Genomic DNA, 13,861 nt, shown 5'->3' on the forward strand with positions numbered 1-13,861 from the left:
ATTTCACGGCTCTTCCTGTGCCGACACATTCCCCATTCATCTTTGCTCACTTTCTGATGCAGGTGGCGGAAGGTGGAGGGGCCTGAGACCCCTGTGACAGCAGAGGGAGGTCAGGGGGACTTGTGTGCGATGTGGGTGTTTACAAAGATGTGCATGCATGCAGAGCCAGGGCCGAGGGCAGGTAGCTGGACGTGCGGGAGGACTGGGGGCTGGGAGGAAGAGGGGATTGTTTACAAGGAGGCCACAGGCTGAAAACAGTGAGAAGCAGCTTTAGGGGGCCAGTTTCAGGTTCGGTTTCCAACTCCTACGTTCTCTGCTCCTACAACAACCGTCAGCTCACCATCTGGCTGCCAGAGCCAAATGTCTGGGACCTGGACTCCAGGTCTGCAGAGTGAGAGGAAAGTGGAAGTAAAGAACAGTGGTGCTGAGTGCAGTGACAAGCACCAGACGGAGAGTGGTCTTGGGCTCTCATCCTAGCTCTGCTAGAGTGTCTGGACAAACCCCTTCCCCTGTCAGACTCCAGTCCACTCACTGGATGCAAAGTGAGGAGTGGTGCTCCTTCAGAGGTTTTCAGTTTGAATCACCCAGAGAACTTGTGACACTGTAGATTCCAGGCCCCCCCCCCACACCCCCACCCAGAGATGCACTGCAGGGAGCCTGGGATGAGACTCTGGGACATGCCTGGCTAACAAGGGCCCCCAGGTGACTCTGGGCCACACTTTGACCAACAGTGGACTTTGTCATCTCTAGGGTCCCTCAGAGCTTTCCCTGAAAAAGCCAAGTTCCTTGGGCCAGGTAGAGAGGAGGCCACCAATTTCCAGGTGCCCTCTGCCTGTTGGGCCAGGGGTGGCCAAGCAGGACACCTACCAACAGGGCACCAGCACCGCCAGCACTGGCCATTGAGCTTGGGAGAGTTGAACTGGAGCAGCAGATCCTCCACATGAGGGCAAACCATGCTGTCGGTCAGGTCCCTGAGGTCACCTCCACCTTCCCAGGCCTGGCCACTTCGAATCCCAACCAGGCCAAAGCTCATTTGAACACGTTTGTATACCAGAGAGCAGAGTTCAGGGACTGGGCCCACGAAGCACTTCGTATTTTCCCAAATTCCAGGAGATCAACAAGTTGAAGAGACCTAACAGGAGTCCAGGGGGCTGGCCAGAGAGCCCAGGACCCAGTTCTTCTGTAGGAAATCACATACTCACCAATTTAAAGCTCTGAATCTCAATTTGTCCCACTGTAAATGGGCCATCAAAAGCTCTATCTTTCAAGGGTTCCTTCCTCCACAAAACTGTCCCAATCTCCCAGTCATAATTACCTATTCTTCTACAACTTTGTTAGCTGTCTTAGTGCCCATCTCCTACCAGCTGGAAATCAGAACCATCCCATTTTTGTTCACCTGGGAGCCTGGCACATAGCAGTTGTTCATCAAATTGGAAATAGAATTGAATGAGGCAAGAGTTAGTCTTCTAGTTCCAAAGGTGGAGAAATTATCATCTGGTTTGTTATTATTTTAGATAAATCATTGGCCTAATGTTATATATAGATTGCCAGAGTTTATTAAAATAATCACTTTGCAAATAATATGCTACAACATTTCCCAGCAATAACACTATTCACAAATTAGTATGAGGGGATACCTGAAGGAGCCCAAGAGACGAACTGCACAAAGTAGGAATGGCAGTGACAATACTTAGCATCTATTTTTTTCCTGAGCTTCAAATTGAGTGAATGGTATTCTACCTTCTAGAACAAAAAAAACACAGAACTATTATTTTGGTAAACAGGGAAGGAATTTCTCCCAAAAGGACACACAGAGCCACAAGAACTGCATACACAGCTAGTAATTATGATGGAAGCATAAGAAAAAAGGAGTTCCTGTTGACTGTATGGACTCATATTTATCTCACAAAAGACACAGAGATGATTAGAAACCTTGATGTAGGAGTGCTGGTGCAAGGGCAAAATCTATTTCACAGCTGGGTCTGAGGGGGCTCCTGGTGGTGTGGGAGGTTTTGAGACACCAAGTTCTGCAGGTTAATGATAGCAGCTGGAGTCAACAGGGAGGAGAGGGGGCATCTGCAGCCCAAACTAAAAGCACTTGATCTCAGAGAAAGCACTATTTATGGAAATAATGACTGAAAAAACCCACAACCTTCAGGACAGCAATACTTGTTCTTGGGTCCATCTGAGAGGCTCTGAGTAACTTCTTCTGAGAAAGTGCATGAAAATGAAAGAAGATGCAAATATGCTCTACTCCTCAGGTGGGATGCCCAGGCCTGATAACTGGCTTCCAGGAGAGGAACGTGAAGGTGAAATCTTTAACTTAAATAAGGGGGATGAGGGTTTTGTGGATAAGAGTAACCAATGGCCCTGTGACATTTATGACAAAAACATGGGAATGTTAGGCAGAAAGAAACCTAGAAGTTCAAGGACTGAGACAAAGACCTGCAGCCATACTCCAATGGGCATTTGCCCCAAAGCTCCTTGTGATTGGCTCACCTCAACCACTAAACTGCAGCAACAGGAGGAGGAACAACTAGCCTACCTCATGGAGCTTTAATTTTGTCACCTATAAGATGTGTACAGGGCTGGCCCAGTGGTGCAGCGGTTAAGTTCGCACGTTCCGCTTCCACGGCCCGGGGCCCGCCAGTTCAGATCCCGGGTGCAGACATGGCACCGCTTGGCAAAAGCCATGCTGTGGTAGGTGTCTCAGATATAAAGTAGAGGAAGATGGGCACAGATATTAGCTCAGGGCCAGTCTTCCTCAGCAAAAAGAGGAGGAGTAGCAGCAGATGTTAGCTCATGGCTAATCTTCCTCAAAGGACAAAAGATATGTACAACAAGCATTTCTACCTAAAGGTTTGTTGTGAGGATTAAATAAGGTCACAGCAGGACTAGCAGGTGCTTTTCCTGAGAACAGAGCAAACACCACCTTGGCCTGGCTAAATAATATGTAAGTGTCTGCATTCTAACGGGGCATGAGCCCCATTCCTCCCTATTTTTAGTATTTTTTTGGTTTTGTGACTTGTCCTCATTGCTTATTTAAGGGAAATCATTTCATCAGGACCTGAGAAAAATCTAGCACTCAAAAATCTTTATAGCAAGACAACACCTTTATGTAATACCACAATGACATTTGGGCTGATTGTGAATGTCCACTTTCCGCCTCTGGTTAGGAGCTTATGCAGACCACATGAAAATTCAATTAAGCAGGGGCCAGCCCGGTGGCGCAGTGGTTAAGCGTGTACGTTCCACTTCTCGGCAGTCCAGGGTTCACCGATTCCGATCCTGGGTGCGGACATGGCACCGCTTGGCAAAAGCCATGCCGTGGTAGGCATCTCACGTATAAAGTAGAGGAAGACGGGCACAGATGTTAGCTCAGGGCCAGTCTTCTTCAGCAAAAAGAGGAGGATTGGCAGTAGTTAGCTCAGGGCTAATCTTCCTCAAAAAAAAAAAAAATTCAATTAAGCAGCACAGCTTGTTTTGTAAGTTAAGTTAGTGTGTAAGGCAGTGTTGGCATTGTTTGTGGAAATAAAAAGTGTTAGCCCTGGTTTGATTCCTTATGGAAGTCTCTCGTTGCAATAGACCAGAAGAACTAAATGAGAATGTTGATGCTCCACATAGTGACTTGGTCAAGAAACTTGGTCAGGAAGCTGAAACACTGGCACTATATAAATTTCATGTGTCTGTCACCCAAATCCTCTTAATTCGGAGTTACTTTGCCTTGAACGATGCTGACAATAAGGAAATTCCAAAGAAATAGCCCTGTAGGCCCAAAATGATGCAGATTTCACTGACGTACAATAAGGGACCACTGAGGGACCATGCCAAGGCCCTGCCCTGAAGAGATGCCCTCAAGAGCAGGTGCGCCCTAGCCTCCCCGTCGGTGTAGAAGGAAACACTCCCCCCTACACACAGATATACTGCCTATTATTCACAAAAACAACCCATTGACTCCCAGTAATACCTGTGGCATTCTCCCTACTGTCACATCTGATTGAAATCTCCCCCATGAGGGAAGCAATTCTCCAACTATCTCACAATTTTCAATCAGAAATTCTATAAGCATGGAAACCACATGACCCCAAAATTACACTTCTAGATATTCATCCAAGAGAAGTGGAGTTGTACAGAGTTGAATATGAGTGTTCATAACAGCTTTATTCATAATAGATTGTGAATCTTCTTAAAGACTGAGGCCAAGTTTACTTCAAAACCAGAATTTAGCTCCCCCTCGAACTGTCTTGCAGGATTCCATTTTGGCAGAGTGTCTGAAGCTGCCTCATGAGAGGGACTCTTTGGGCTAGCTATCATGCTCACAAATATCCAGGAATCCTAAAAGCACTGCCCTGGCCCCGGGGTTTACTGCAGCGATGGGCATGTCGATCAGCAGTTGCCTGAGCCTCTCCAGAAGGCCCAACTTACCTTGGGTTTTCTACTGTAAACATCATTGGGGCAGGGGAAAATCCCCTTTCTTCCCTTCCTGTGTTCCTATGGCTGGACTAATAGTAAAACTGACATAATACCAGATTAACAGGAGAAAAACCCAGTTTAATATGTAGGTATTGCAGGATCATGGAGAGATGATGCTCAGAGAGTGAACAAAGCAACAGTGTATATATCTTTTACAGAAAGAAACACATTTGTGAGGAATTGGCAGGACAAAGAAAGGTTTGGGGTGTGTAATTAGTAAGGAATTTAAGAGGAGTTTCGGCTTGGGGTAGAAAATTAGCAAGGTTTGTTTCTGCAGGCTTCTCGGCCCTGAATCCCTGGCTCTGGGCATAAGGACAGAGGGACAGCACCTTTCACAGGGGAGATTTACTTCCTGCTTTCAGGGGAAACAGAGACAGGAGGGTCAGAATACCCTTCTTGTTTCTAAAGTAACTTTAATTCAAAATAATCAATATGCTATCGTGGGATATTTTGGAGTGTCCTGCCCTGGACCCCAGCAACATCTTTTGGCCTTAGTGTCAAAATCTAAGGACTCATCATTTGGATCATTGGTGCCAGGCTGCTGAGGGCCATGTGCCCAACTCAGCAGCGTCACACACATTACCTCTTGATTATCACAATGTATCAAGATAGTAGGTCATGTTTGCCGATGCAAATAATCCATAATCCAATCTATAAATCAAATCCGGGTTGAATTTATTATGAGCCAACCTTATAAGGACCTTATAGCCTGGGAGGGCACCTTCACAAAAGAAGGAAGCACTCCAAAGAAGTGGGGTATACAGAGTGGTTATAGACCATCTTGGAACAAACAGCATATATCACATGACAGGAATGTCCCTTTTACAATAGTCATGAGATTGCTTTGCTGGCACAGCAGGTAAGTGGTCACAAGGTGAGCACAGCAAGTCAGTAATTAATCCTTAGTTTTTAGGAGGAGCTGCTTATCCTTAACGGAATGTTGATATGGGGAAACAGACATCCTTACCTTTAAGGGCATCATTCTTGTGTTTGGGACATCATAAATGTTTAAAGCAGGTGTACAGTGCATGCTCAACAGGCCACGTCAGGCCCTTTTGGAAAAACAAGGTCAGGCAAATTAGTTTTAAACCAAATGGCTTCCTCATATACTCCAATATAGCCTATTGCTTATCATTTATTCATCAGGTTATGCCCATTTTGCAAATGAGGAAAGCAGTCCCCACAGAGGTGAAGTAACTTGCCCAAGGCCACACAACTGGTGAATCTTGGGCTGGGATTGAACCCACGTGGCCCGGCTCCTGCAGTACCTGAGGTTGCCCCCGCACAGGTGGAATGAACCACTAGGGATGATCTCTGAGCTGCCCCCAAGAGGAGCATGAAAGTCCCAACCCACAACGATACACATGGCTGAGGGCTGCTCTATCAGCTTGGCCAGGCTGTATTTCCTGTCCTGCAGTGTGTGCCCCACCAGGCCTCCACACACAGGAATGGCCACACCCATCAGCTGGCCTTGATGCCCTCCTAGGATGCCCAGACCAAGAGATGCGTTTTAAAAGCCATGAGTTCTAACCTTAGCATTTTACAAGTACTAGCTGAGTGACTCTTCACAATAGCCCTGTGCAGTAAGTTCTGCTGGAATCCCTGTTTAACAGGCAAGGAGACAGACATCAAGGGGTGAAGAAACTTCCCCATCATGTCACAGGTGGTAAGTGGTAAAGTCAGATCTAACATCCAGGTCTTTTTCTGATACCAGAGCTGGGCTCTAATCTCTGTCTTCTCAGAGGTTAGAGAAATAAGCCAGGGGGGAAATGCTGGTGCAAGAAATGAAGGTCTTAAGTCCTTTGCAGTACAATAGCCATTTCTGGGTTCAGCGGCCAGGCAGTGATGGGGCCAGAGGCTGTTGGGGGCAACCCCTCAGGTCAGGCCACAAACAAGTGGGAGAGCAGCCAATTAGATTAAGGCCTTAATCACAAACCTGGCTCAGAGCCTAGTCACAAAAGCTTACTGCAGCCCCTACTGTGCCCCAGGGCTAAGAAATTTCCAGTGGACTAGCTCAGCTCTCGGCGTGCAGGCAGCCTATCTCCACCCCCACCTTTGGAGATGGGAACTCTCCCACTTGGAAGCATGGGGACTTCCCATCAAATAAATTTTGGCCAAGAATCTGATGTGCTCAGTGAGAAACTAATTTCACATCTAATAGTTCACTGCTATCAAGAAGTCCTTCTCCGAGCTTTCAGGGCACAAAGAAACTGATGCGTCCTACCCTTCCACCTTTTATTCTTCACCGGCACTACCACACCCAGGCACACACCCTCCTTCCTCTCGCCTTCATGGAGGAGGCTGCTTGTCCTCCAGGTCTAGGTGAGGAAGCAGCCCCCGCCCCCCTAGCCCTCCATCAGTCCACTCACTGCCAAGCCAAAAGGCAGTTCTCTGCCTTCTCCAGGATTGGCAGCGAAGCGGCCAGGGAGAGGCGTGCTAGCGTGAAAAGTAAAGAGACACAACGGCTGTGCGGCTAAGACTGCGACGCAGCAACACAAACGCTGGGTAGCCCCGAAGAGTCCCACCCCTCGGCCCGTAGCAGCCTGGCGGCTCTTTCCGCGGGGGATGCTGACCCCTGCTGGCTGCGCGCGCGAACGCAGCGCGGCTACCGCCGGGACTGCTACCGTGAGTCAGGGGCCTTCCCGGGGAGGGGCTGAGCTCTCTGTGCAGCAATAGGACCCCGGATGGAGGCAATGGGCCTTCAGGGGAGGGCATGGGGCTCAGAGGCCCTAAGTTCTAGTGCTGCCACCGCCACACCCGGGTCAGGGCTGGCTGCCTCAGCCCCTCCTCTCTCTCATGTGCTGTCAACTCCTCATATGTTCTAGGAGTACAACAGTGAGAAGAAAAAGGAAGAGGTCTATAGTATAAATAGCTCTGGTATGCCTCCAGGGCCTACCTGCACCTCCCGAAGGCTCCCCCAATCAGGGTCTTTCTCAGGACCAGCCAATTCCAAGTCATGAGCTAGTGAAGTAGCATTCATTTAACAGATGGTTACTGACGGTGGTGGGCTGAATAATGGCTCCCAAAGATATCCAGGTCCTAATCCCTGGAACCTTGACATCGCCTTATACGGCAAGAGGGACTTTGCAGGTGTGATTAAGTTAAGGGCGTTAAGATGGGGAGATTATCCTGGATTATTCAGGTGGGTTTTAAATGTAATCGCAAGCATCCTTATAAGAGGGAGGGAGAGGGGGATTGACTACAGAAGAGAAAGAAAGCCATGTTACAAAGGAAGCAGAGAGAGAGGTTTACGATGCTATGCTGCTCGCTTTGAAGATGGGTAAGGGGCCATGGGCCAAAGAATGCAAAGAATGCAGCTCTAGAAACTGGAAAAGACAAGGAAATGGATTCTCCCCTGGAGGCTCTGCTGATACCCTGATTTTGACCCAGTGAAACTGATTTCAGACTTCTGGTTTCCAGAACTGTAACAGCATAAACGTGTGTTGTTTTAAGCCACCCAGTTTGTGGTAATTGGTTACAGCAGCCATCAGAAACTAGTACATGACCTTCTACTCTCAAACTCATGTGCTAGGCACTTGGCATAAAGCAGCTAATGAACAAGACAGACCCCCACTTTACCCCAGAGAAGTTTACAATCTCCCTTTCTTGGGATTTTAAAAAGCAATAGCCATGGGGCCAGCCCAGTGGCATAGTGATTAAGTTTGCATGCTCTGCTTTGGCAACCCGGGGTTCATGGGTTTGTATCCCAGGCATGGACCTACATACTGCTCATCAAGCCATGCTGTGGCAGCATCCCACATACAAAATAGAGGAAGACTGGCACAGATACTAGCTCAGTGACAATTTTCCTCAAGCCAAAAAAGGAAGATTGGCAATGGATGTTAGCTCAGGGCCAATCTTCCTCATACAAAAAAAAAAAAAAAGTGCAACAGCCAAAGAGACATTTCACCATAGAAGATAAATGAATGACCAATAAGCACATGAAAGATGCTCAAGATCATTAGGGAGGGCAGGAATCATTAAAACTACAATGAGGGAAATGCAAATCAAAACTACAATGAGGTATCACCTTATACCCATCAGAATGGCTATAATTCTGGGAGTCAGAGAAAAGGGAACCCTCACACACTGCTGGTGGGAATGCAAACTGGTGCAACCACTATGGAAAACAGTATGGAGATTCCTCAAAAAAATTAAAAATAGAAATACCATATGATTCAGCTATCCCACTACTGGGTATTTATACAAAGAACATGAAATGAATATTTCAAAAAGATAAATTATTCACATTAGCCAAGATGTGAAAGCAACCCAAGTGTCCATCGATGGATGAGTGGATAAAGAAGATGTGGTATATATATAATGGAATATTACTCAACCATAAAAAAGACAAAATTGTACCATTTGTGACAATATGGATGGACCTTGAGGATATTATGCTGAGCAAAATAAGTCAAAGAAAGACAAATACTGTATGATTTCACTCATATGTGGAAGATAAACAAACACACACATAGATAAGGAGAACAGATTAGTGGTTGCCAGAGCAGAAGGGAGTAGGTGGAAGGAAAAAGGAGTAAAGGGGTACATATGTATGGTGACAGATAAAAACTGGACTGTTGGTGGTGAACACGATGCAGTCTATACAGAAACTGAAATATAGTGATGTACACCTGAAAGTTACACAATGTTGTAAGCCTATGTAACCCCAATAAAATACTTTTTTTTAAAAAACTACAATGAGACACCACTTCACACCACTACAATGACTATAATAGAAGAGACAGACAATAATAAACTTTGGCAAGGATGTGGAAAAACTGGAGTCCTCATACATTGCTGGTGGGATTGTAAAATGGTGCAACCGCTTCTGAAAATAGTTTGGTAGTTTCTTTAAAAGCTTAACAAATTACCATATGACCCAGCAATTCCACTCCCAATAATCTATCCAAGATAAACGAACATCTATATCCAAAGACATGTACATAAATGTTCATAGCTGCATTATTCATAACAGCCAAGTCCTGGAAATAACTCAAACATTTGTCAACAGTGAATGAAAATGTGGTATACACAATGAAATATTATTCAGCAATAAAAAGGCAGAGATTACTGACAGGGTTCAACATAGATTAACCTCAAAAACATTACACTACGTGAAAGAAGCCAGACACAAAAGACCGCATATTATATGATGCCATTTATATGAAATGTCAAGAGGCAAACCCATAGAAACTGAGAGATTAGTGGTTGCCTGAGACTGGGAGTGGGAATGGAGAATGGCTACAAATAGGAAGGTGGGGTCTTTTTCGGGTGATGACAGTGTTCTAAAAGTGGATTGTGGTGATGGTTGCACAACTCAGCTAAAACAGGTGAATTTTAGGGTATGTAAATTATACCTCAATAAGGCTATCATTTAAAAAAATACACAGCCCAAGTATAGGTTGATGAGGCCTCAAAAATCCTAGGAGTATTTGTATTTTAAGTGGGGCTCTTTAAAACAATTTCAAGATCTAGACTATGAGCGAAAGCCAGATGACAGGCTGAGTTTACACTTAGCCCAGCACTTCTTCAGGTCATCCTGGTGGGCAGTGTCTGCTCCTCCACCAGGTACCCCGGTTATGCCAGTGCCCTCCTTTACAGTCTGGGGAGCAATAGGAGCAGAGCTGTACACTGTTCACCTCCCACCTTGGCTAGCACCCCACAGGGAAACAGGTACGTGCCTCATGCAGCCATATTCATGCAACAGCACCCTGGTCTGATACTTCAACTTTCCATGAGGCACACATGGAACCTGCTGCACTCCACCCCCACAGCTGCTTCAGTCCAGCTGGAGCAGTTGAGACCCTCCTGTATTCCCCTCCCTCCTCTAAGAAGGGCCTTGTACCTCATCCCACCCAGCTCTTCCCTAGCTCCTTCCAGCATACAAGGCTGCTCTCGGGAGAGGTTAGGATGTGGGAGCTGGGGCAGGAAGCTGCCAACACAGGGTCAGAGTTGCCAGTCCTATTCAGCCCTGCATTCCCCAAGAGCCTGAGGCCAGCTGCAATGAACTCCTTATCCGGCAGCTTTACTTCAGGTAGAGTAGTTCCTTCTACAGACGAGGCCCATACTCAGCACTGGGGATAGAAGTGGTTCTGCTTCCAGAAACTCAGGACTCAGTCTGTCTGCCTCTAAGTTTTTCTTCTCAGTCCAATTTACAAATTTCTCCCACTATTCCATTCATAGTGTGGGGGAGGAAGACATTTTCCTCTACCCTTCTAGGTTCTTCTGGCTGGTCTAATAATTAAATTGACGTGAGACAGATAAATAGGAGAAAATAAAATTTAATTTTGTATGTATGGGAACCCCACGTACATGTGAGAGTCAGAGACCCTACATACATGAGAGATTCAGAGATAAAAAGGTAAAATGAAGTATATGTGTCACCTTGAGCTAAGGAATGGGGTAGGGGCCTGAGGCTTCAGAGGGGAGGAGGTAATTCACAGGACACTAAGAAGAGCAGATGTTCAGTAAGTAGAGGTTTGCCCTGCCACACAGATAGATCATAAAAGTTTATTTCTGGTAATAACTCTTATCATAGGCAAGGCTCCCAATTTAAATTCTTTAAGGGAGAGGTCAAAATTTCTCTTGAGCCCACAGGGTCTCAACTGCCTTTAGCTCAAAATATTCCATGTGCCAAAGTGGCACAACTTAGGGAGGCCTGTTCTGAACCCCTTCAATAGGACACAAGCACATGCAAGCACCTATTCCCTAATTGTCTCTTAATTCCTCTGCCCATTTAGCTCAATATAATTAAAGTAAGCATAGCGAGGGCAGGAACCATATTTAAGACCTCTTGCATCATCTCCAATACGTCCTCCCCACAAAATGCCAAGTGTGGGCAAAGAGCAGAGGAATGGTTAATGCCTCATTTTTAAAAGATAAAGAGCCAAACATTAGTGGTAGATTTAAGGAAGATGATCCACAGAGCTGGGTTTTTTTTTTTTTTTTTAACATACAAAGGGGTTTCTTTTATTTAGGGTCAAACTGTAGGGCTCTAACATCAGCCTGGCATATACAGTGGCCAAAATAGAACACGAACAGAAGACAGAATCTCTCCATAAATACGAATTCATAATCCAATAAAATACAACTGAGGATGAAGGGAAAAGAATCAAGAACAAGAGATTCTCGCCTCCTACTTTTAGGGGAGTTTCTTCTAAAAGAATAACAAGAGAATAAACAAGTGAACTGCCAACATTTTATCATAAGCCAAAGCCAGACGTTCTATGTCAGTGATGTTAGTGGCTCTCGTCTCTGTCCATTATGTTTTATCAGGTTGTTCTCCCATTCACTACAAGGGAAGGGAAAGTCATGTCAAGGTCTTGTTTAACACTCCAGTGTTAAACACTTGATGGATTTTTTTCCCTTTATTTCAGGTACTTGGACTATCATAGAAATGAATCAGGCTTTTCCCCCACGAAATGGAATAAATATACACAAACACATCTTGAATAAAACAACCAAACCTCCAGAACATGTACTTCTCCATTCCAGTCAGCCTGCCTTCATCATTTTGGGGTGAATAGTAGTCCTTGCTTCATAAGATCTGTAAGCAAAGTAGAGATTGTATGCAACCACCTTTCCTCTTTATTACAGCTGTTCAAGCTTCAATACATTCCTACCAAGGTGATTAGGAGGCTGGCTCAGCCCCAGGACACAGGGAATGTTGCCCAAAAAAAGACCCAATGCACCACAGCAGTAAATAAATAGCTGTTGCTTATCTCTAATAGGACTGTATTTTTCTGAACAAACTTTCTTCAAGAACACAAGTTAAAGCCAACTAATTCCAGGAAAGAAATGCTGACACTTAATTATCAACCATTAAAGTCAAGTATTCCTGAAAAAAAAGTGAAGAAACTTATTGTCTTCTGTTCCCACTTTTAGTTTTATTTGACCATCTTGAGCATCTGCTGCAGATCTTCTCCTTCTTAGTTATGAAAGGAAAAGGAAAACCCACAAGGCCACAGCCCACTCTCCAGCGTGCGTACTCCACTGTCTACACGGAGTGTTCATCATTGCACTTATGTCATATGCACACAAGTTTGTAGATTTTTAAACATTTGTATTCCTATAGTCTTTTAGCAGCTATAAGGAGTCAGTCAAGTAGAAGATACCATAATTTATTTGATCTTGTTCAACACTCATATTTCTAACTTTTATTATAATAATCCTATGACAAATATATTAGTATATGAGTTTTCCTAGTTATACCTTTCTGGGTTTTCTAGAAGTGAGACATGTGGGCCTGAGAACCATTTGTTTTAGGCTCTTGATATGTCCGTTACCCTGTTTTCCAGAAGGCTCATGACAATTTATAGCCCTGTACTCAACGTCTTATAAGAACCACTAACACTTTATAGCTTGTATCACATGCCATGTACTGGAATAAGCTCTTCATATTAGCTCATTTAATCTTCATAACAATCTTATGAGGTAGGTCATATTGTCCCCCACAGAAGAGGAAACTGAGGCACAGAAGTTATGCCACGTCTTTTTACCTTAGGAAAATCCCCTTTTATGAGGAAAGTCACCTTGTCAACTGAAGGTGAACATTGAGGGGAACCAGAGTTGCCACAATTACCGATGTCTGTTACAACATAAGATTGTATCCAGGGGGCTGGCCCCGTGGCCGAGTGGTTAAGTTCGTGCACTCGGCTTCGGTGGCCCAGGTTTCACCAATCCTGGGCGTGGACATGGTACGGCTCATCAAGCCATGCTGAGGTGGCGTCCCTCATGCCACAACTAGAAGGACCCACAACTAAAAGTATACAACTATGTACTGGGGGGCTTTGGGGAGAAAAAGGAAAAATAAAATCTTTAAAAAGATTGTATCCGTAAGGAGTGTGGGATGAGTGATCCTTTGTACCATCTAAGTGGCTATGGTCCTTCCCCAAAACAGCTCAACGAGCCATTCAGAGATCTGACAAAAATGTAGGTGGTAGTAGAATTCCTAGTCAATTAGGTTTCAGTAAGTTAAAAACTTTTAGAACTGGAAACTTTGTTAAACTCACATATGGACTTTACAGAGCTAAGAAAACAGATTTGGAACAGGCACTTTGTCCAAAACCCTATTAGGGACTCATCTGGGACTAGAGCCTAATCAGCCAAACCCCAGTCTGACACCCCCTACCATGCCCGTTACCCCTCAGTTGCGTTCCCTGAGCCCAGCCAGAAAGAAGATCAGCAAGTCAGGGTGTAGAGGAAAGTTTCCTACCTGGGTAAGAGCCAAAAGCCATGAGTGAGGGAGAGAGAAGGAGAGAGGTAGGGGAGAGGGGGAGGCAGGAAAGAAAGAGAGAAGGAGGAAGAGGGGGCAGGAAGGAGGGAGGAGAGGGGAGGGACAGAAAATGGGAATGGGCAGGGGGTGGGCATCCCCACCAGCAACAGT

The 13,861-nt window shown here is 45.4% G+C and overlaps 1 long non-coding RNA gene across 1 annotated transcript in view; it reads right to left on the reverse strand.

Moving 5' to 3' along the window:
• Window positions 1-796: 796 nt before the first annotated feature.
• The window catches only part of LOC106828388 (uncharacterized), a 40,368-nt gene continuing 27,303 nt past the window's right edge, over window positions 797-13,861 (reverse strand). The window contains exon 5 of the long non-coding RNA XR_006529205.2: window positions 797-12,022. This is a non-coding gene — a long non-coding RNA (uncharacterized lncRNA). The remainder of the gene's footprint in view (window positions 12,023-13,861) is intronic.

This window comes from Equus asinus, chromosome 6, assembly GCF_041296235.1.
Source record: "Equus asinus isolate D_3611 breed Donkey chromosome 6, EquAss-T2T_v2, whole genome shotgun sequence".
NCBI lineage: Eukaryota > Metazoa > Chordata > Mammalia > Perissodactyla > Equidae > Equus > Equus asinus.